This window comes from Mus musculus, chromosome 3, assembly GCF_000001635.26.
Source record: "Mus musculus strain C57BL/6J chromosome 3, GRCm38.p6 C57BL/6J".
Taxonomy (NCBI): Eukaryota; Metazoa; Chordata; class Mammalia; order Rodentia; family Muridae; genus Mus; species Mus musculus.
The window spans coordinates 18,354,480-18,379,431 of NC_000069.6; the positions used below are offsets into that span (position 1 = coordinate 18,354,480).

Genomic DNA, 24,952 nt, shown 5'->3' on the forward strand with positions numbered 1-24,952 from the left:
AACCCATACACCTATGGTCACTTGATCTTTGACAAGGGAGCTCAAACCATCCAGTGTTAAAAAGTCAGCATTTTCAACAAATGGTGCTGGCACAACTGGCGGTTATCATGTAGAAGAATGTGAATTGATCCATGCCTATCTCCTTGTTCTAAGGTCAAATGTAAGTGGATTAAGGAACTCTACATAAAACCAGAGACACTGAAACTTATAGAAGAGAAAGTGCGGAAAAGCCTCGAAGACATGGACACAGGGGAAAAATTCCTGAATAGAACAGCAATGGCTTGTGCTATAAGATCGACAAATGGGACCTCATAAAAGTACAAAGCTTCTGTAAGGCAAAAGACATCATCAATAAGACAAAAAGCCCACCAACAGATTGAAAAAGGATCTTTACCTATCCTAAATCAGATAGGGGACTAATATCCAATATATACAAAAAGCTCAAGAAGCTGGACCCCAGATAATCAAATAACCCCATTAAAAAATTGGGCTCAGAGCTAAACAAAGGATTCTCACCTGAGGAATACCGAATGGCTGAGAAGCACCTGAAAAAATGTTCAGCGTCCTCAATCATCAGGGAAATGCAAATCAAAGCAACCCTGAGATTCCACCTCACACCAGTCAGAATGGCTAAGATCAAAAACTCAGGTGACAACAGATGCTGGCAAGGATGTGGAGAAAGAGGAACACTCCTCCATTGTTGGTGGGATTGCAAGCTTGTACAACCACTCTGGAAATCAGTCTGGTGGTTCCTCAGAAAATTGGACATAGTACTACCAGAGGATCCAGCAATACCTCTCCTGGGCATATATCCAGAAGATGTTCCAACTGGTAAGAAGGACACATGCTCCACTATGTTCATAGCAGCCTTATTTATAATAGCCAGAAGCTGGAAAGAACCCAGATGTCCCTCAACAGAAGAATGGATACAGAAAATGTGGTACATTTGCACAATGGAATGGTACACAGGTATTAAAAAGAATGAATGTATGAAATCCCTAGGGAAATGGATGGACCTGGAGGGCATCATCCTGAGTGAGGTAACCCAATCACAAAAGAACTCACATGATATGTACTCACTGATAAGTGGATATTAGCCCAGAAACTTAGAATACCCAAGATACAAGATACAATCTGTAAAACACATGAAACTCAAGAAGAACAAAGACCAAAATGTGGACACGTTGCCCCTTCTTAGAATTGGGAACAAAACACCCATGGAAGGAATTACAGAGACAAAGTTTTGAGCTGAGATGACCATCTAGAGACTGCCATACCTGGGCATCCATCCCATAATCAGCCTCCAAAATCTGACACCATTGCATATGCCAGCAAGATTTTGTTGAAAGGACCCAGATATGGCTGTCTCTTGTGAGACTATGCCAGGGTCTAGCAAACACAGAAGTGGATGCTCACAGTCAGCTATTGGATGGGTCACACGGCCCCCAATGGAAGAGCTAGAGAAAGTACACAAGGAGCTAAAGGGCTCTGCAACCCTATAGGTGGAACAACAATATGAACTAACCAGTACCCCTACACGCCCCCAGAGCTCGTGTTTCTAGCTGCATATGTATCAGAAAATGGCCTAGTTGGCCATCATTGGAAAGAGAGGCCCATCAGTCTTGCAAACTTTATATGCCTCAGTACAGCTGAACGCCAGGGCCAAGAAGTGTGTGTGTGTGTGGGGGGGGGGGGGGGGAGATGAGTGGGGGGGAGGGTATGTGGGAACTTTTGGTATAGCATTGGAAATGTAATGAAGAAAATACCTAATTAAATTAAAAATGTAAAAAAAAAAATACGTGATTTCTTGCAAATGATCTTTGCTGTACCTATTAAGTTCTTCATGAGATTTCTGACCTTGAGCCTCTTTATATGCTATATTGCACTTAATGCTTTGTTTATATTGATAGTTCTTTGTATATCGGCAGGGAAGCCAACTTGATTGTGGTCAATATCTTCTCTATTTTGAATTTAGTTCATAAGAATTTTATTGATGCTTTTAAAATGCCTGTTCATTGGAAAAATACTCTATAATTTTATTTAGAGTTGTGCCTTTATCTTATTTTCAATCATGGTAATATTGATATTGTAAAATGAGCATGATAGCTTACGTTTCAATTTTATGGGGTAGTTTGAGCAGCATTAATATTAGATCTTAACGAGCTGATGGAAATCAGTTGTGAATATATTAGGTCTGAACTTCATCTAAATAGCTTTAATTTCATTTACTGTAGACCAATTAAATTTGTTTACATTCTTTTTATTTAATTTTGGTAGAATATTCATGTCTAGAAATGTATCTATATCATAGATATTTAAAATTGTCAAAATCTACATTTTCTTTTTTTTTCAATTTTTATTAGATTTTTCTTCATTTACATTTCAAATGAAATCCCAAAAGTCCCCTATACCCTCCCCCAGCCCTGCTCCCCTACCCACTCCCACTTCTTGGCCCTGGTGTTCTGCCATGGCCCGGGCCTAATCAGTCCCCCTCAACCCGTGGGAATCAGTGTTTCAGACAGATGGACATAGAGTTGGCGGGAATTGACAGAACAAATGTCAAATCAAGCATCAAACTTTTTATACAGTAGAAAATAGGGATGTTGGGTGATACACTGGCAAGGTACAAAGAGGTTACTGTATTCTTACACAAAACAGAGGAATGCAAACACGGAAGGAGTGGGAGGAACCAACTGGGGTAAAACTCTATGTTATCAACTGGGATCAAAAACAGCTCCACCTAAGGTCCACTTAATCTTAGAAGCCAGGGGCAAGGGCTTCCTGCCCTTGCCATAGTTCCTACTCTAGTCTATTGTATAGTCCACCTTCCCCCTAGGCCATCGTAAATACTTGTGTATGGGTGTAACTCAGCTACCTATAGTTCTAAGTATCTACTCTGGTTCCTCTTTAGGTCACAAACTTCCTTCTTCCTAGATAATGGTAAATTTCAGTGTAGGGCAGTGACTTAGCTATCCATGCCCAAGGTCGGATCAAGGACTGCCTAGAATCTAACTTAGCTATATGTCAAAATATCAATCCTTAGGAGCACTTGTAGTAAAGCAATATTAAGGGAAAGCACACAGATCCGTTTACCAACTAAAGCAAGGACATTGGAACATTCTTTATACAGGATGCCACGATTCCAGGAGACTAAGTTTCCGTGAACTTTTCGCCTCGGGACAGTGCCTAGGTTTTGGGGGGGCGGGGAGGGAGGGCTGTCGCCTTGTCACTACTGGAGTGGATGTAGCAGTGTTCCCCTGTACTGGGGCATATAAAGTTTGCAAGACCAAGGGACCTTTCTTCCCACTGATGGCTGACAGCAATACTGGGATGGCTGAGTGGTTAAGGCATTTGGCTTAAGATCCAATGGGCAGAGATGCCTGTGTGGGTTCTAACTTCACTCCCAATATCAGCGGCTGTACTGCTTGTCTGACTATGAAATCTACATTTTAAATGCATGCCTTAATGATCCTTAAATTCACTGGGATCTAGTGTAATGTTTCCCTTTTTACCTATAACTATATTAATTTTGTTGCTCTCTTTTTTTTTCTTATTTTGACCAAATGTTTGTCAATATTGTTTCTCTTTAAAACAATCACCTATTTGTTTCATGATTCATTATAATGTTTTTACTTCATTATTTTATTAATTTTAACCTCAATACATTTTCATCTACTGATTAATGCTAGGCTTATTATTGCTAGTGTAGACCTTAAGGTATAATATTTATTTTGAGAGTTTTCTATGTTAAACCTCAGGAATTGATGACTGTAAGTCTCCCTCCTACACCTACTCTATCAAAATGCTACAAACATTCTGGTAGTCTGCATTTGCATATCCAATCAATTATAGGATTTTGTTTTTTAGTCTCCATCTGAATTTTTTAGTGCCCTACCTATTATTCAACAATGTATAGTTAAATCTTTATATGTTTCTATATTTTTTGTACTTTTTCTTACTTTTTTTTATATTTTTGTTCCATTATTATCAGGTAGAATACATGGTACTTAAAATTTGTAAAGGCTTTTCTTGTGTCCTCAGATATAATCTATTTTAGAATAGCAGCAAGGATTCTTATCAGTTGAGCCATCACTCCAGCCCTTCTTTATGGCTGTTTTGACTTTTCACTTAAGACTAAAGCATTAAGTTTTCTACAAGTGATTTTGAAAGGATACCCATCAAAAGGTATTGCCTTTTTTCTTAATTTTTTCCTTGTATTTGAAGTGATGTTCTTTTCAGTTTTTGACACACTACAAAGATGCTAGAAGCCTTGTCTTCATTTTGAATGTTACTTTTTCTGGGTATAGAATTCTTGTTTAAAAAAAAAACAGCTCACTAGTTTTTAAAATATATCTATTAATTGTCTGCAGCTATTGAAGTTTTATCATATAAATTCTGTTTCCTTCTTTTGTTACCTTGTAAATAATATGTCTTCTTCCCTCTACCCAAGAGGTCTCTGCCAGATTTTTTTTCATTATTGCTTTTATTTTATAATTTTAATAGGTATTTTGAGATAGTTTTGTCACTATTCATTTTTACCAGACCTTTATTAATGTAAAGATTCATAAAATTAATAATTTTTACGAAGTTAAGAAAATTTGAAACTAGCCGGGTGTGGTGGCGCACGCCTTTAGTCCCAGCACTTGGGAGGCAGAGGCAGGCGGATTTCTGAGTTCGAGGCCAACCTGGTCTACAGAGTGAGTTCCAGGACAGCCAGGGCTACACAGAGAAACCCTGTCTCGAAAAACCAAAAACCAAAAAAAAAAAAAAAAAAGAAAATTTGAAACTTATTTTTTATTCTTTCCCTTTTTCTCTTTTCCTTCTAAGGTTCTTTTAGCTACTGAGGTTCTCACAACTGTCTAGAATTTTCCATAGTTTTCTAACATTTAGTTTTGCTGTTGTTCACTTTATTCAATACTAGTTTCCTCTGATTCTTATTTTGAAATAGTTCTGTGTATATGGTGACTAGCTCCTCAGTCAATTTTTCTGTAACATCAGCTGTTCATCTGACTGAATTTTAAGTTTCACATTACCAGGATCATGATTTCTTCTCATTCTTAAAGCATAAGAAGTTTGTTTCTAATTTAATGTTATTTGAGAGTACAAAGATAATTCTCTCCATTTGCCATTTGTATCTCCTTACATTGCTTTTATGTGCCTCCTGGCTTGAGGTATGATTTTCCTGCAGTTTTGTTAAATAGAGTTTCATTTTCCAATACTAATAGTTATACATTATAATTTTTATTGCTTAAAATATTATCTATCTTTATTGGAATAGGACATATTATTTGAAATTCATTTTTTAGGTTGGTTTGTTTGTTTGGTTGGTTGGTTGGTTTTTCGAGACAGAGTTTCTCTGTATAACCCTGGCTGTCCTGGAACTCACTTTGTAGACCAGGCTGGCCTCGAACTCAGAAATCCGCCTGCCTCTGCCTCCCAAATGCTTGGATTAAAGGTGTGCGCCACCAACGCCTGGCTAGGTTCAATGAACTTCAATAATGTGAAGCCTATGTTCATATTTAGAGCCCAGTTTTCATACCCTTCCTATTTGGTTAGCTTTACATTTGCAGGTCTTTCTACTATAGCTTTGTAAAACATGAAATCTTTCCTCCTCTGTATGAATGGGAAAGGTTGTTGTAATTATTTTCTTTCTTTCTAGTTGCCATGACTTCTGGTATTTTCCTCCTTCCACATATCTGCCGATGAGTCCTTTGTCACATGCTCAGGTGAAATCATCTGCAGGCTTCAGCAGCTAGCTTAGTAGGGTTATTTCTGTCACCATAAGCTCTGGCTACTTTGGCCTTTCCGAAGTCCTAACTGCCATTATGCCTAGCCAAGCCTCCTGGATTGTGTTTACCCTTCCACCGAGATATAGGAACTTATGAAATGTTAGTTTGAGCAACTGGAGGTTTCTATCACTCAGGGGTCACTGTTTTAGTTCCTGGTGGCAAAGATTTAAATTTTATGTTTCATATATTTTGTCTACTTTTGTAATTACCTAAGTAATGAAAGATAGACTTTACCTTTGATTCTCTATCTCAGCCCAGGGTGTATTGATGCTGCACTGAGTTCAGAAACTTGGATTACTCTAAACATCTGCCCTTTCTACTCTGGTTTCTGAGATGCCAGGGGACGGCTAGAGGAAGTCACATAAATGTGAGCAATGGTGACACTATATTTTTATGGTCCTCAATTTCAGCTGCCTTCTCAGCTCCACTTCCCATTATAGCTATTTCAAATGTTTGCCAAACGCCTCAAGTCTCCGATTCCAACTCTAGAATCCTTCTCTAAGCAAATTAACCTTTTTATATGTTCCAGGGGAGATTAGGGCATCAGGATAGAAATCCCTAAACTCTAGCATCAGTATGAATAGAAACACATATCTTAGCAAGTCTGTCCGGTGTGCTCAGGGAAAATATCCTTCATCTCTTTCTGTGATGGTGATAATAGATTGCCTCATTTCTCTTTTTTCTATATTTGGCTGCCATTGAACTATTAATTTTTCTGATAATATGATTGTTGCAAACAAAGCTTTATGAAAGAGTGAGATCCATTCCTCATATACATAAAATTAATAGCTTAATTTTACAGGCAGCTACTGATGATACAGGCCACTATGCAGACAATTGCTATCTGAATAGCTAATTCCTTATTTAACCCCAGCCAAGGCTAGTTTTGCTCAAAATCCTCCAGTGACCCCCTTTTGTTCAAAAAAAGAGCCCAAATCTTAGAAGGGCATTGAAGGCCAGCATAGCCTGGCCCTTCACCATCTCTCATGTCTAATAACTCCTGGTAAACATACACTCTTTGGCATTTTCATGTCCCTTATAAAAAACATGTGTGTGGCTTGTCCCTCTTCCATGGAGTCACCTTTCCCTGGTGCCTTTCTGGCTTGTTTCTGACTTTGTTTAGATTCTTTTCAAATTCTAACTTATCAAGCCTTCCTTAACTGATTCTATATAAAGCACTAATATTCTGATTCCACCTAGCCTTCCCTAGCAATATTTTATTCTATAGTCTTGATATTAAATATTATATTTCTAGTATATAATATTTTGTTTCTTTTATTTTTTATTTTATTTTATTTTATTTTATTTTATTTTATTTTATTTTATTTTATTTTATTTTTTGCTCTACACTAGACTGGAAGTTCCATGAAGAGAAGTTTTGAAGGTTTGGTTCACTGCTCCTTTATAGAGCTGGAAAACAGCTCCCACCAACACAGTATTCATAAAACATAAATTGAATAAAGGATTTGAGTCCTTCTTTAGGTTATGTGCTCTGGTTTCCAAGCACATAGACTTTTGTGTCTGAACTTGTTTCCAGTTGTTCTGATAATAGTTCTACTGGAAAACCTATCTTCCCCAAACTCTAGGATTCCGATTTCAAGGCCTGGTTTTGAGTCTATCTTAACTGCTTTTTTGAAGTAGTCACATTATGGGTTTTCCCTGACATGGGTTTTGGTGAGACAGTTCTGATACATCGTACTGTCTTTAAGTTCCCACATATAAGGAAGCTGAAATTGATACCCTCCCATTCCCAGGAAATTGCTCATCTAGGACACAGACAGCTTTGCTCCTAGGAAATAACAATTTTAAGTGAATCATAGAATCTCCATATTTCCTAAGAGAAGCACTTAAGTAACCTTATAAGTAGAAGAACATTTTTTTTAATTAATAAAAAGGAACTATTGCCTGTTACACTCAACCTTTCAATATGCATGAACAAATTGTAATTTGTTCACTATTCTTTACATGGCCTACATTTCCCCCTAGTTATTGTGTTGTATTGAGGACTGGGAAAGGGTTCCTGGGTGGCCTGGAAAGGTGAAGCATATGCGCGGTACTTCTTTTAGACAGGATCCCATTGAGTCATCCCAGCACGTTTACCAGTTGTCCATCTTGCACTGAGTAGATGGCTGTCCAGGCAGAGCCCACCAGGCCCAACTGTGCCTTGCCTGCAGGACGCACTAACTGGAGAGAAACGGTTTCTTGCATCACAGCAGGAAGGTTTGGCTTATTCTCCTGTATATTTGTGAACCTGCCCTTTTACTTTCTTTTTTTTTTTTTTTTTTTTTTTTTTTTTTTTTTTTTTTGGTTTTTCGAGACAGGGTTTCTCTGTATAGCCCTGGCTGTCCTGGAACTCACTTTGTAGACCAGGCTGGCCTCGAACTCAGAGATCCACCTGCCTCTGCCTCCCGAGTGCTGGGATTAAAGGCGTGCGCCACCACGCCCGGCTGCCCTTTTACTTTCAAATTCAAACACTGATTTTAATTTACACGTCTTTTGACATCACTACAGGGAGCATCCTTGTACAAGTAGTATTAAATTGCTATTTACTAAAGAAAGAATTAAAATTAGGATTTCTTAACCAAAACCCCTAGTTATTCAAAACTCATTGTTATTTCCAAACTATCGCCAATAACCTGTTCTAGTTTATATGCATATCAGTTATGAAATGGGTTCATAATTTTCCCTATATTCACAAGCATTGTGGATTTTCTTTATTTCCTACCCCCCTTGCTTACTTTGAAGACAGTCCTCCTACCCCAGTCTCCCAAAGGGAAGGAGTAGGGGTAAGAGATCTGGTCCACTGTGTTTGGCTTTGTGTACTTTTTTATTTTCTACTTGATCTAATATTGAAAATTGTGGTATGTTTCTTAGATTGATAGTAACAATTCACAGCTTTGAAAGAGTGTTTTTAATATAAATATCTTTAGAAATCACTTCATTATATTGATTTACATTATCCATATGTAATTCTCCAATTAAATTCTCTTTGATTATTCTCTCATCTTTCTGACATACTGATTCACTTCTTACTATATGATTCCTCTCAAAAACACTTTCTAGAGGTAATCAAGCCAGTTATTCAAGCCTTATTATTTTATTTCAAAATTCATAACAGTTTTATGTTATCACTGTGGCTTTGTTGAGTTCTTATTGCATATCTATTTTATTAGTAGTAGTGTATATACATGCCTGTGGTATGGAGTATGAGTATAAGTAAGAGGACACCTTTGTGACTTGGTTCTCTCCTTCCACTTTTATCTAGGTTTTAAGAATTAAACTCAGATGATCAGGATTGTGTACTGGAGATTTACAAGTCATCTCACTGGCTATCTATCTGTCTGTCTATCTATCTATCTATCTATCTATCTATCTATCTATCTATCTATCTATCTATCGTATGTATGTATATATATATGTATATACTGGTAGTAGATTTTTAATATTTTTATTTTTGAGAATTTTATGTATTGTTACAATGTGTTTTGATCAAATCTAATCCCCATTCCTTCCCCCTCTAACTCCATCCCAGCCTCCTCTATTTTTCAATTCCAACTTTATGTGCTTTAAAAAAAACAAACAAACTGAATTCACTTAATGCTGCCAATTTAGACATGGGCATAGGACCATCTACTGGAGCATGTGTAGCCTCTCAGGATGCATTTCTGAAGAAAGCTGATTCTCCTCTAGCAGTTATCAGTTGCCAATAGTGCCTCAGCTATGGGTAAGATTACATGAGCCTCTTTCCCATACATGATGGAATTTTATCTGGCTTGATTCTATGCATGTTTTATGTATGCAGTCAATAGTCACTGTGAGTTTGTGTGTGCAATGACTCCATCATATCCAGCAATACTGTTTGGCTACTGACAACAAAGTCCTCTTATTCTCATTCAATCCCTTTTAAGGAAGCAATCCACAAGGCTTGGGAGAGAGAGGGTTTAATATAGGTCTCCTGATCTGGGATGATCATTTTACTGTCTGTTATTTTGTGTACATTGACCAGTTATGGGCATCTCTGTTTATTGCATCTACTGCAAATAGAAGTTCCTCTGATGAAGGATGAGAAGAAAATTAGTCTAGAGGTATAACAGTAAGTCATTACTGTTGGCAATGTTGTGTGCTGGGGTTGGTGGCACACAACATTAATTCTAGCAGTCCTGAAGTAGAGGCAAGCAGAACTTTGTGATTTTGAGGCTAGCCTGGTCTACATTGTGAGTTCCAGGACAACCAGGGCTATGTAGAGAAACACTGTTTCAAAGCAAACAAACAAATGAAAAACCCTAACTAAACCAAAGCCCTAGTCTCGTTGTCTGTGCTTGATCCAGATTTCTAAAGGGAACACATACAAATGGTAAGGTTAACATAATGCTGAAGGGCTATGAGTATTTTATTTTTGTATTTTACTGATTCCTTTCTACCATATCAGTGTGTCTCAAATGGAAGGATGGGAGATTTAAGAGTCATACTTTCTCATATCTTTATGGTTATACCTCCAGACTGAAACACATTCCTGCAATGTCTTCCCTTTATGATGAATATTAATCTAGAGAATTAATGCTTTAAGATTATAAGTCCTTGAGAACAGTCCTTAAGTGTTATGAGAACTTGATCAAATGGAAGGAAAAAGTCATCAACATTTGACATAGATCATCTTAATTCTAAGCCATAGGACACTAATTTTTTTCACAGAAATTTTGAAAATTTTATGATAAGTTTATATTTCAATTGGAAGAAAATCTTAAAACTTAAGATGTGTATGGTTATAGTTCTTTGTAATTTTGTTTTGTAGAGCAATCATATAAATTGGCATTGTTATCTTGTATATTTGTCTAGTTTATTATTGGCATGCAAAATCATTCACCTTACATTGTAGAAACAATCAAAATTTGTCTAAGAATTCTAAGCTACCAGGTGGAATGTATTGTCAAGACTAAAAGCTTGGAGTGTGGCTTTATGGAAGAGCACATATCTAGCATATATAATGCCTGAAGTTCAATTTTCACAAAAGCCCTAACAGCTGAATATTAAAGTAGAACCAGATTATGTTTTCAGCACAGATAGCAAATTTTTTATTGCCTGCAAAATTCATGATGTTCTTATATTGAATAGCTGAGTAATATTCCAATGTGTAAATGAAGGAGAGGGGAAGAGAGGTGGAAAGGGGGCAGGATCTGGTATGAGGGGAGACAGGAGAGAGATCCAGAAGACCAAGAAAAAGAATGGAAATATGCACCTTCCAGAGGTGGGGTTTGGGGGAGAACCTCTAGAAAGTCCTAGAGGTCTATGATGGGGGAGGCTTCCAGGATTCAATGTGGGTGACCTTAGGTGAAATGCCCAACAGTCGAATATGGATTCTAAAGAGACCACCTCCAGTAGTTAAAGAGGACTCCAAACCCACCTACAAAACTTTGATTCAAATTTGATCCTGTCTAAAAGAAATTCAGGGACAAAACTGGAGCAGAGTCTGAAGGAATGGCCAACCAGTGACTGGACCATTTTGAGAACTATTCCATGGACTGACACCTATCCTTTAAAATATTACTGATGGTATGTTGTGCTTTCAGAAAAAAGCATGCCATGGCTGTCCTCTGAGAGGGTCTACTAGCATCTGACCGAGACAGATTCAGATACTAATAGCCAATCATTGAACAGAGAGAGGGTAGCGACCCCTATCAAAGAGTTAGGGGAAGGATTGAAGGAACAGAAGGGGGTGGCAATGCCATAGGAAGACCAACAGTGTCAACTAACCTGGACTCCTGGGAGCTCCCAATGACTGAGCCACCAACCAATGATCATACACAGCCTGGTCTAAGGGCCCAGGCACATACATAGCAGAGGGTTGCCTTGTATGGCCTCAATAGAAGATGCACCTAGTCCTGTAGAGAGATGATGCCCAAGGGTGTAGGGGATACCAGGGTGGAGTACCCTCTCAGATTCAAAGGAGAGGTGGCAATGTGGGGAAGAACTGCGTGAGGAAGGACCAGGAGGAGGTACAATATTTCCGATGTAAAGAAATAAAATAAAATAAAGAAAAAGAAAAGAAAATTACAGTAGCTTGGGTAACTTAGCAAACGATTAGAAATCTCTAGATTTGTAGATGACAACAAGGGAGTGTGCTTGTGCTAATGTGAAGAAACTTGAAAGTCACTTGAAATGTGTTCTTGAATAGCATCAGGGTCCCTGGAATCTTCTCTCTTCATGTTTCAGCCATGGTGTGAGTGGTTTGACTCCACCATATGGTCCTTAGAAGCCTAAAAGCAAAAGGTTCCCCTGCATCAAAAAAGCATGTTTTTATGTATGTGATTTATTAGGTAGTTTCTACAGAAACAGCTGACTAACAAACAAACCATTTTCATGACCTCGTTAACCTTAAAATGTAGTTCTGAATTCTGATAACTTTATCAGTGTTGAGGATTACTACTATTAAATGGCCAACCACATAGGTGATAAAGGAACTGGGAAGAACTGAGCATGGAAAGAACAATGTCTGTCTCCCAACAAAACCCAGCTCTCCACACACATGTATAGCCACGAAGCGATTCAAGTGTTTTTAATCATATAGGCCTTGTCTGTCTTCAACAATGAGCATTTCTGTTTAACAACACTGTTCATACAATGGCACATGGGGTAAATATGAGTGAAAATATAATTTTGTTTATCGAGAGTTTGTCTGTATAGCTGTGGCTGTCCTGGTACTCACTCTGTAGACCAGGCTGACCTCAAACTCAAAGATTCACCTGCCTCTGCCTCCTGAGTGCTAGGATTAAAGGCGTGTGCCATCACTGCCTGGCTAAAGAATTTTCTATCCAATTCTTTCTTAAATTTCAAAAGTGTATTTGTTCACTGACATGATTTGTAATAATTCTTAATTATTTTGAAATAAAAATGACTAAGGTGAACAAAGTATGAAAACAAGTATGAGACTCGGTAGATAACTCAATAAAGTGCTTTCTAAGCAAACACGAGGAGCTGTGTTCAATCTCAAGCACCCACAAAAACAGCTGGATAGTGCAGTATGGTATTATATCTGAGTACTGGGGTGTGGCCACAGGAGGTCCACAGAGTTCAACAGGAAGGCAGCCTAGCCTAATCACTAAGCCAGTGAAATGTCCCGTTTTAGTTTAGTTTTTTTTTGTTTGTTTTTTGTTTTTTGTTTTTTGTTTTTTTGCTTACCCTAGCTACTGTAGGTTTTTTTTTTTAATTTTTTTTTATTAGGTATTTTCCTCGTTTACATTTTCAATGCTATCCCAAAGGTCCCCCATATCCACCCCCACCAATCCCCTACCCACCCACTACCCCTTTTTGGCCCTGGCGTTCCCCTGTACTGGGGCATCTAAAGTTGGCAAGTCCAATGGTCCTCTCTTTGCAGTGATGGCCGACTAGGCCATCTTTTGATGCATATGCAGCTAGAGACAAGAGCTCCAGGGTACTGGTTAGTTCATATTGTTGTTCCACCTATAGGGTTGCAGTTCCCTTTAGCTCCTTGGGTAATATCTCTAGCTCCTGCATTGGGGGCCGTGTGACCCATCCAATAGCTGACTGTGAGCATCCACTTCTGTATTTGCTAGGCCCCGGCATAGTCTCACAAGAGAGAGCTATATCTGGGTCCTTTCAGCAAAATTTTGCTAGTGTGTGCAATGGTGTCAGCGTTTGGAAGCTGATTATGGGATGGATCCCTGCATATGGCAATCACTAGATGGTCCATCTTTTTGTCACAGGTCCAAATTTTGTCTCTGTAACTCCTTCCATGGGTGTTTTGTTCCCATTTCTAGGAAGGGGTAAAGTGTCCACACTTTGGTCTTCCTTCTTCTTGAATTTCATGCGTTTAGCAAGTTGTATCTTATATCTTGGGTATCCTAAGTTTCTGGGCTAATATCCACTTATCAGTGAGTACATATTGTGTAAGTTCCTTTGTGATTGGGTTACCTCACTCAGGATGATGCCCTCCAGGTCCATCCATTTGCCTAGGAATTTCATAAATTCATTTTTTTAATAGCTGAGTAGTATTCCATTGTGTAAATGTACCACATTTTCTGTATCCATTCCTCTGTTGAGGGGCATCTGGGTTCTTTCCAGCTTCTGGCTATTATAAATAAGGCTGTTATGAACATAGTGGAGCATGCGTCCTTCTTACCGGTTGGGACATCTTCTGGATATATTGGTTTTGTTATTTTTAAATTGGATGGCTGCTGAGATTTTCTTCTTGACTCCACATGGACACACAAACGCATACACATGTACATATATACAGACATTACACAAAGAGAGAGAAAAACCACATATACCTGCACACATATAGGACCTTGCTTGAGAATCAAACACGTATTTGTAGCCCAACAAAACAAATAAGTAGTTATATGAATAAAGAAAGTGAAATGTTCCTTGAAGTACAGACAACAGTCAATTGATGTTTTTCTGCGGTATTATTGTTATCAATTATTCTCTTTTAAGCTGGAAACTATATTTTCTTATTTACTAATTAAAGGAGTAATTTTTTTCTTTCAAACATATTATAAAATTCTAAGATTTCCTGGATTTGATGCCTTCTTATTCCACTACAACACTCTCATTTGGTTACACAGGTTTGAAAGTCTTAGAGCTTCCCAGTATACCCTTGGGCAGCTGTATCTGACTTTGTCAGAAGTTTGAATAAGATTTTAATTCACAAGAAATAACATACAAGGAATGTTCTAGTGAAGCTCTGGTTCCCTAAACCTTCTTTAAATTGTCCTTTTTGTGGTCAAACTCCAAACTTCTGAACTTGAGGATATGTGTTCACACAACCCAGTGTTGGTCTCTTCCTTATTACATTTTAAAAATTATATGCTGGTATAATTAGTAATTCAGATCTGACTTCCTCTTTGAGGGCACGAGTCAGATCTTTCCTTTTTTCCCCATTAATCTAGTCTAGTACACAGCATCTAGCAGGTTTATTGAAAATAATTATCTAATGAGTAAATGCATAGCTATTATTTCTTGTACCACACGTTAAATGTGAAGGGAAAAGGTCTGTTCTAAATCTAAGGATTTTACTAGGTGCTTCTCAGTCCTAGGGAAGATACTGAAAGGGACTGCAGGTTTTCCTTTACTAGCTTCCATTCATTTCAATGATCAGTCCGCTCATCCATTGAATAGCACATCGAGATAGAGGAGTAGGGAATGAAAAACAAGAAGTTGTCTTTGTGAAACAATTTTTTTTCAAGTTCCTTTCTGTTGTCTCAATGAGGCTTCTTACCCAGTATAAACGTTTCTATCTTGCTACCCATTCAAGACCTAGACAGCTAGTCTTCTCTGCATGTCTCACCCTTTGCTGCATGGCTTCTCCTCTCTCCTGGTTAGAGCAGGCCTGTCGTGAGCAAGCCTCACTCTTCACACACATTGTAGGACTTGTGACTTAGAGTACAAAACCTGGAATAAGTACTTTTTCTGTAGACTTTTTTAGGAGTTCCTCAGACTTTGCTTCTGCTTGTTTATTCTATGCTACCTTCATACTGTACCTCAGGCTACTGGCAAGCATCAGCATCACTTTAAAAGTAATTTAGGAAATAAGTGTTCTTTCTCTAGGGTGCAAATAAAAGGAAAAGCTGTGGTAAATAGCTAATACAAGCAAAAGGTGCCTTGGGGAAACCCTAAGAGTCATTTCTTTCAAACCAGCAATAACTTCTGGTACTACTGGTCCTGAGGCAGCAGCCGTCAACATTGTTTAAAAAGGCTCCCTCTTGGTGTTCTCATTAATTAACTGCACTGTTTGTTGATTCTAGATTGATTCAGTTTGTTCTCTGGAGAGAATTTGTGGAAGCTCAGTAATGCTTGATGCAGAATTTCATCTCAGGCCCTAAATTCCCAGGATGAAGGTTTACTGGGACATATAGAAGACGAAGTGAAAACAAGAATTTGTTAGATAAAAATGGTAATCAAAATATTTTAAATTCAGATGTAATTTTTGAAGATTTTCCCTATAGAGCTAAAAAATTACCTGAAGCAAAGTTTGACTGACAGGCGGGCTTAACAAACACAACAAGACAAATGGTATGCAAAGCAGATAGGGAAGTATTTGTTGCTAATGACTTGAGAAAGCATTTTAATTAAGTTGTTTGCCAATTAATGCCTCACTTCTAACATTCCATAAATATTTAAACATTTCCTAAACTTACTTTCTTACAGAAACACTTGCAAATGTTACTGTGGACCTTCTTTGGGAATCTCACAAGGCAATAAGTAAATACATAAATAAATAAATAATTTTTTAAAAATGTACCATTTGTAAGAATCTATGTGCTAATCTCATCATGGGAGCCATTTAACTTTGAAGTGTCCAATATTCCTAAATACTTCTTTCATCCCATTCTACAAAGTGTGAATAATGATAGGTTGTTTGCTATTCTGAGCCCATCATAGAAATGGAAGATTTGGGGGCACAGAAAATAATATATTTAAATACAACTTATTAGAGCCAAGAAAACAATTTCGGTTGATGAACTAAAGTCTACCAAATGACTACTGTTAATAATTGAGTCATCCCACTTAGAAATCTCCAAATTGCTACCTCCCTAACTCCCGAGAAACATAGCACATCATATGAGTCTGATCATCTTCACTGGACCAGATTTGAATTTAACTTCCAGGATAGCTATCATTAACTCCAAATTAACAAATAGCCCCTCTCTTCTCCTGCTAATTCTTTCTTGGAATGAGCATCCTTATGGTTATTGTTTATTTTTCATAGTTTTCATGAAATGAAGGATGGGGACGGATCATGATTAGAATTCAGCCAGACTACTAAGGAGACTTGTCCCTTCATCAGTGCATGGCATTTTCTTGTATGACACAGTGACCATATCATCCATCACCAAGCTGAGCGGCCTGAACTTCCTGGCACAGAAGCCATCAGCTCATCTGCTACCTGACCTGCTGTGCAGTTGGTAGGTGGCAGCAGAGAAGGAATTCACATATCCTGAGTCATTTATATGGAAAATCAGAGGGGAGGGAAAGAAGACACAAGGGAGGTTTTCTGATAATGAAATGTTTGCTCCTTCAGAGACTATGGGAGCAAGTAGGGCTGGCAGTGCAAGATGGGTAGGAGGCATTACTGAGCACCCATGAGGAAACCCACATCTGTGCATGCTTGAGCACCCTCCAGAGACCCTTAACAAGTGTCTCCAGCCACTCCACCCTGTGAACAGATCACTGTCCCAATATCGGGAAAGCCAAATCATTTGTGTTCTGATGGGAGCATTGAACAGAAATAACAAATTAACTGTTACTGCAGGAACTTGCTATGCCATGACCTGACTTGATTCAGTGAGTTCTGAAAGCATGGTAACTTTTGCTTTTATGTAGATGACATCTACATAAAACATTGTAAAGACTGCCTCAAAGAGATCATCATTTGCAGAGAGATTTCCAATGTGAAGACACTTTGATTTTCAGAAAACATTATTTTATGGTATAAGAAAGGAGTAAGAAGGCCACTTTACCATGGTCTTGATTCCTGCAAATTGTCCATGTTCTCTGTTGGTGATCATGAAAGTCACTGGAGTCATATGCATGCCCAAACATCCTGTATTTACATGAAATGAGTTAGATGGCATTGTTTCCTAGGTCCATTCTGGTTTACCTTATAGTTTTAAATCCTTAAGTCATTTGGGGCTTATGATTTAACTGGTGATTAACAAATAAATCCCTATACGATAGTTAATTTTATAAACTTATATGTTGATTTTCCTGGACTATGGGATGCTCATATACCTGCATAAGCATCATTTCTGTGAGATAGTGTCTATGGAGGTAATTAACAATTGAATTGTTAGAGTGGTGTTTTTTGTGCACTGTGTGAAGACGTGTCTCTGTCCTTCCTTGTGTGCCTAAGGCACCTTCTGATTGGTTAAAATAAAATGCCTATAAAAAAAGGCAGAATAGTAACATAGGACCTCCTGCAGAGAGAGGAACTCTGGAAAAGAGTCAGGTGCAGGAGATTTGCCAGTAGAACTGGAAGGAAGTCAGACACATGAATCTGAGGAGAGCTAACCACCCGTGTGGCAGACATAGAATAGTATAAACACAATAATATAAGTTAAGAGCTAGTTGGAGAGCAAGCCTAGCTTAAGGCTTAGCAATAAATACATGTGCAAGTCTTTGTGTCCTTATTCAAGAGCTGGAATGGGCTTAGAAAAGCACTAATGTTGAATCTATAAACAAAACAAAACAAAACAGTCAAGATAATCCTCTTGTTCCAATGTAGATGAGCACCTCGATTCTTTTGGGGCTTGGATAGGACCAAAATGAGAAAGATATAGATTTCTATCTGGGTTTGACTGTTTTAATGGAGGCTTCAGTCTCCTACCATCAACACTCCTGGCTCTCAGACCTCTACATCTATACTAGTTTTGGCATCAGAACACAATTATGGTTCTCAAACCTTCACATCCTACCACCATTTTGTGTTAAGAGTTTGTGGGACCTCTCACCTTTTTAAATTTTTTAAAAAGTTTTATTTCATGTGCATTCATGTTTTGACTGCACCAGCACCTCTGGAACTGGGCAGTTGTGAGCTGCCATGTGGGTAACAGGAATTAACCCAAAAGAGCAGTCAGTGCTCTTAACCTCTAAGTCATCTTTCCAGCCTAGGACCTCTCATCTTTTATAATCACATAGCATTAATATAATTATTAAAATATTTATATATTACCAGAATAGCATTAAAATTTTTTTCTCTTGTTCGTTATGTTTCTCTGCAGATCACTGGTTAACCCAGCCTATACAGAGCACATTAAACATTCACAAAGCAGTTGGAGAAAGATGGCTAACATGAGATGGTCCACATTTTTTTCCTTGGCTGTGAGCCTTGCCTTCTTGTTATAACCTGGACAAAATCAGACCACATGCAAATGTTTTCAGATGTTGCCCGGCTATGCAAGACTCTGACCCTTTAGTATGGTGGTTCTCATCCTTCTCACGTTGCGGCCCTTTGATACAATTCTTCCTGTTATGGTGACCCACAATCATAAAATTATTTTTATTGCTACTTCATAACTGCAACTTTGCTGTTATGAATTATAATGTAAATATCTGTGTTTTCTGATAGTCTCAGGTGACCCACGAGTTGAGAACCATTGCTTTACGTTATCTTCCTTAGAGTGTACCTGAAGGCACTTTTCTCACCCTAGCCCTGGAAAGGATCCTGAGTTGAGAGGCTCAGGTAGCTGAAACTTGAAATGCAAACAATTAGAAGTGAGGAATACAGAGAAAGAGATCCAGATATCCCCAGCCTTCTGGAGTCTGTTGCAGAACAACACCAAGCTCATACAAGTGGAACTCCACGTGATTGGCAAATGACCACAAGTATAGCAAAGAGCATGATTTACAAAGCTTTTATAATAGAAGCCAGAGAGGAGCCCAGATAGATGCCAGGGACTAAGGTTGATCACAGAGGACCATAACAAACAAAAGCTCAAGAAAATTAAGGTGTCCTTGAAATCATTTGATTTTCATGTGATAGCCTGACAGATCTGAGTTTCTGAAAATTTCACTGTGATTTCTCACTCCCCCCCCCACCATTCCAGTTTTTAGACCAGCTTTAGTTTATAACAAGTAAGCTAAAAAATATATTTATTATAGATTTCATGATTTTAAATTTTGTTGCATCCTAGTCTCTGGAACCTAGTCTCTGATCCAATTTCTGTAACAAATTCCAGCCTGCATAGAAGGCTGGGATGGGGGGGGGTGCAGTTATCATAATTTATTATTTTTTTAGTAGTCTCTTTTGAAAACTGCCTTGGGAAAAAGTTGTTGTATGGGCTCTTCAAACCCATATCAATTCACGGTACCCCTATAATGTTAGATGTTTAGATTTTTCTTTTGATGATTTTTTTTTATGTAGACAAATCAAGCTTGCAATAAATATAGGTTCTGATTGTCATAGTTTCTTGATGAACCATCATGTCGGGGCTCAGTAAATAACACCTCAAAATATAGCACTTTGGCATGTGGGTATGTTAATCTTTGTTTTAATTGGCATGTGACATTTGTGCACATTTATGCAGTGCAGCATTTTTTTCAATGCATGTAGGTTATGTGTGATAACAAATTGATGCCTTCTAGGGTTGCAGGAATGAGTTCATTTTCTCCACCAATTAAAGAATTAAAGGGCAGGAAAGAAATCTTAGTAGAAATTTTAGTTCCCTGTGTCTGAATTCTACAGCAATGAGAAGCCTCGAAAACTAGCTGGAAGGAACCCACATTGAAACACATTTAGAGTGCTATGTTGCTTACTATTGTCCTCTGTTTCTTTAGGGCAATAAGAGGAAATTGTTGAGAAAAGAGCATGTTCTCCAAGCCAGCATGCTAACTATCATATTACCATATGTTTATCAATTATTAGAGCCATACCAGGCTACCACTTGTATTTTCAGAAGGAGTACTATTGTGTTACCCAGGGTCCTTTTAGACTCCTGCCTCAGTACTCTCAATGCTAGAACTATGGGCAGATGTCACCAAACCCAGTATTACCATCACTTAAAGATGCACTGACATTTAGAGACACATATTCCAAACAAACTCACCATTACTAGTCCATTTGGCCAGTGATGCCAGGGCTTTCCTTTCTTGTCTGGTAGAATGTGCAACTTAATATCTGTCCATATTTCTTTTTAGGGTGAACTAGATTATTTTCTTGAGAATGGTTTATTCTGAGAGAACAGGACCAATGCGGAGAGGAGACCAACATTTTTAAAAAAGAAGACAAATATTTGGTCTCTGTTGGGCCCAACTTCAGAGACCAGGAAAAGCTCAGACTCAATTGGGAGAAACAGATTTCCTGGGAGCAATGGGGTTGTCATATCCAACAGGATGGGCTTTGCCATACCTTTGTGGTAGCCTAGCTTTGGATACAGGTGTCAGAATGAGAAGGGCCACCTTCTTGCTCTTGTTCTTTCCTTGTCCTTTGTTCTTGTTCTTCTGGGTGTTTTTTTTTTTTTTTTTTTTTTTTTTGGGACAGGGTTTCTCTGTAGCCCTGGCTGTCCTGGAACTCACTTTGTAGACCAGGCTGGCCTTGAACTCAGAAATCCGCCTGCCTATGCCCTCCAAGTGCTGGAATTAAAGGTGTGCACCACCACACCCGGCTCCCCTCTCCTTCTGGATGTTCCTGTTCACGTTCATGTTCTTGTTTGTGTTCGTGTTCGTGTCATACTCGTGTTCATGTTCATGACCTTGTCCTTGTCCTTTGTTCTTGTTCTTCTGGTTGTTCATGTTCATGTTTGTGTTTGTGTTCATATTCTTGTTCTCATTCACATTCTACTTGCTCTTGTTTGTGCTCTTGTTCTTGTTCTTCTGGTTCTCCTTGTTCTCGCTCTTATGTGGGTTTGTTTAATTACATACTTTACTTATTTTTTGTGGATTCATACATCTACGTATATTTCAATCCAAAACTTCCAAAATGTGATTTTTACATTCTTTTCAACTCAAGCCCCTTCTGCCCTAACCATATGGCTCTTCATAAATTAGTGTGATATTCAGCAACTCACAATGTTTCTAAGCTTTAATTTCATACTACTTTTGAAGACTTCATCGAAAAGGCAATGAATACAAAGGGGGATTCTATGTAGTAAGTATAGCAGGCAGAACCCTAAAGCCCAGAACTTGTGAATCCTTGTGAAGGAGACTAGTTAAAGGGAGTAGAGTTATCCAGGCAAACCGAGTGACTAAATAGTAACTAAGTTTCATAAGTGATAAAGGAGAGAAGAAATGTCAGAGGTGGAGCTCAGCACCAACCCTACTGTTGGACATGCTTTCTGTAGAGTCCTGAGGACAGGAGGGAATCTGAGCTTCAGACCCATTAAAAACAAAACAAAACAAAACAAAAAACAAACAAACAAACAAAAAACCCCACAGACATCACGGTATGCCCCTGTAATTTCAACTGTTAGGATGACAGTGTGAATCACCACACCGTATTTACACGCATGAAAATTATATATACCATGGACACACAAGAAAGAAAAGCAGAGACTATTGTAACAGTGGATGAAGTACCATAAACAATAACGCAGGTCAGAAAAAGCAAAAGGTAAGTTCTGTGCTGGATCCTCCAAGAAGTCTGATCACTTCTGAAACTTACACTTTCAGGCCAATGAGGACAATTCTGAAATAGAACTGTAAACTGATAAATGTGTGTTGTTTTAAGCCACTAAGTTTGTGGTTACTTGTCTCAATAATAAAAGAAGTAAGAATTAGGAATTGCCCCTAATTAAGAGAGACAGAAGTCACTGCATAGAAATTTTGGTGTTTACTGTGAGTTCCTGTTTCAGGGAGAGACTCCAGGAACAGGCTCATTTGCATGGCTTCCCAAAGCCAACCTCTGCCAGCGTGTCTTCCAGAACATTGCTGCTTTTCTCTGTTGGCCGGAAGACACCCTCACACTCAGCAGTTTCCCTGAAAACTGACATCACCTTCATATTGTTCAGACCTGTTAGAACTCACCCCACTGAAATTTTCCATGCTGAGCCAGCATTAGCCACCAAACACCTGAGAACCAATTACAAGGAATGATTCTAGGGACTTGCAATCTCCCGGATGCATGGGGTGTTTGTGCTTGTAGGAGCGTGTTTGGAATTGTTAGTCACAGAACTGTGTTCCCAAAGTTGGCTTAGCTATGTGTCTCAGCAGTCATAAGAGATCAGTGACAGTAGCAACATTGTTGTTTCTTAGAGTGCTTGGTAAAAACGTTTGTTGTGCCCACTGTGTTGGAGTCCTAGAGCTCTTTGGCCTGGAAACCTTAAGCTCTTCAATGTCACCAAGGACATTTTAATTTATTTTAGCGATTTTAACATAATTATACCATTTCTCTTTTCCTTTTCCATTTTCCACCCCCTCCTCCCACTTATTGATGTCTTTCACATTTATGGCTTCTTTTATCATTAGTTGTTAATATATAGTTAATTAATATATATAATAATCACACACACACATATGTATATATTTTCAGGGCTAACCATTCAGTGTTGGATAACCAAATGGTATGCTCTTCCCTTGGGAAGATTATTTCTCCCACTGACTTTTGATGGCACTTTTGTCTCAAAAGAAGTGGAAATATACAGTCTGCGATACTATGAATATTATGAGAACTAGATTCAGGTATTGTTAGCCAACTGAGGACCAGCTGCAGGAGCCTTACATACATCATTACATAGTACAAAAGCACCGAGTGTTTGAGATGTTATTGTACCAAATGCCTCCTTTCTCCTGGAGTGATGAAAAGACAGAATGCTTGTGATCTCAAACCCTTAAGATCCAGTGGTAGCAAAAGAGCTAAAGAGTAGATTCTCCAATGTAGAGAACAAATTGAAGCCAAGCCTGTGATGAGTTGTGGCACTTGGGTTCTTTGGCAGCTACTCAGTGACCTTACATTGGTAAGCAGCTTATCAGATTGAAAATGATAAACTTTTTAGTCAAGGGAGGAAAGCTATCAGTTCTTCTCTGTGTGACCAAGTAGATGTGACTGGGTTGTTACAGATAACAAAGCAGGCCAGGCAGTGGTGGCACATGCCTTTATCCCAGCACCTGGGAGGCAGAGGCAGGCAGATTTCTGAATTCGAGGTCAGCCTGGTCTACAAAGTGAGTTCCAGGACAGCCAGAGCTACACAGAGAAACCCTGTCTTGAAAAAAACGAAAAAAATAAAAATAAAAATAAAAACATAAAGCAACTTTTCAGGAATCCTAAGCGTTCTAAGAATCATGGAGGACACAGACTTGTGGTGGAGAGACGAGATTGTATGTCACACTCATGCAAAGCAGTCAGTACTCATGAGACATCATAATATTTCATCTATTGAAAATTATAAGAGAGGAATATACTGACTTAACTGAAAAGAATAAATACAGAAATTAACTCCTGGCACATCCTTTGTTCCAGGCTGCTATACTCTGTATTACAATCACCTCTATTGAATGGCTTCTGAAAGAAATTCTTGCATAATGACATTTTAGTCATTACTGTAATGTCAACAAACAAGGCAGATTAATGCTCCCAGTCCCAAGCTGTCTTGCACTCTGCTTATTAGGATTGTAGTCAGATCTTCATTAGAATGAATGGCATCTGATTCCATAAGGCGGTCACAACAGAGGCACCTTCTTGCTATGGTGTCACCCTGTAGATGACAATGTAGGCCATTATGAATGACACTCCACAACTCGTTACTTCCTGCCTCAAATTGTAGTTAATCTTTCATCCAAACTGTACACATGTGCAGCTTTAAGTGGCCTATCACAGCAAGACCCAGCAAAGCTGCAAGCACATGGAGACTGACAGAAGGTAAATTGCTTGTCAGGAGGTCTGTATTTCAATTCACAGCATATTCCAAACACGTCGCGGTGAATGCATGCCACAACAGCTGCTTTCATTGCTAACTATTTTTGATGTAAATGTCAATAAAGCCCCAGGCCCTTTCATATTTTTGGCCAAGAATGTCCATCTTTCCCTATGCAGGCTGGCAGGTGGAGCTCCATTTATCTACTCTTAGGAGCATGTCCTATAATAAGGATTGTCTCTGGAGGCCGTTTAGAGTGATTGAGAGTAGTGATTGGGACAACAGGCTGCTGAATTTCATTGCTGGAGTGGGTTGACAGGTGACTGCTTTTATGCACTCTTGTCGGCTAGACATGAAATAAAACACACTCTCCCATCCAGGCCACAGGCTATTGCCTCCAGGTAGAAGATCTCCACCTATAGTTCACTTCATTCATAGGGAAAAATATACTCATGATTATTAAACAAACTTAAATTCCACAGCAGGTCTAGAGATGATTTTTTTCTATTTCTATTTTTTTCTCAGATTCTGAATCAGAGAATTAAGCAAAACAATTTGAAAGGGATGTGTAAACCGTGCAGACTTTCTTCTTTCCCCTGCAATTGTCTCTTTCAGTATACCAGATGTTTGTACCACATAATAAGCTCACATTTACCTACTGTTCTGAGGAAGATGAGTGCTGCTTAAATTTTTACACCTGAAAGCCAGCAGGCAAATTAAAACTCAACTGAAGGGCAACCCTTTGGATACATTTACATTCAGATATGTTATTGTTACAGACGTGGCCAAGGTTTCTGTTGAGCACATAATAAAGCCCCAGATATTTTTAAAGAAATAATAGTTTACTATAATTACTGC

The 24,952-nt window shown here is 38.5% G+C and overlaps 1 long non-coding RNA gene across 1 annotated transcript in view; it reads right to left on the reverse strand.

Moving 5' to 3' along the window:
- Gm30667 (predicted gene, 30667) overlaps positions 1–24,952 on the reverse strand; it is a 119,684-nt gene that overhangs the window by 12,819 nt on the left and 81,913 nt on the right. Inside the window, exon 5 of the long non-coding RNA NR_166207.1 lies at positions 17,270–17,352. This is a non-coding gene — a long non-coding RNA (predicted gene, 30667). The remainder of the gene's footprint in view (positions 1–17,269; positions 17,353–24,952) is intronic.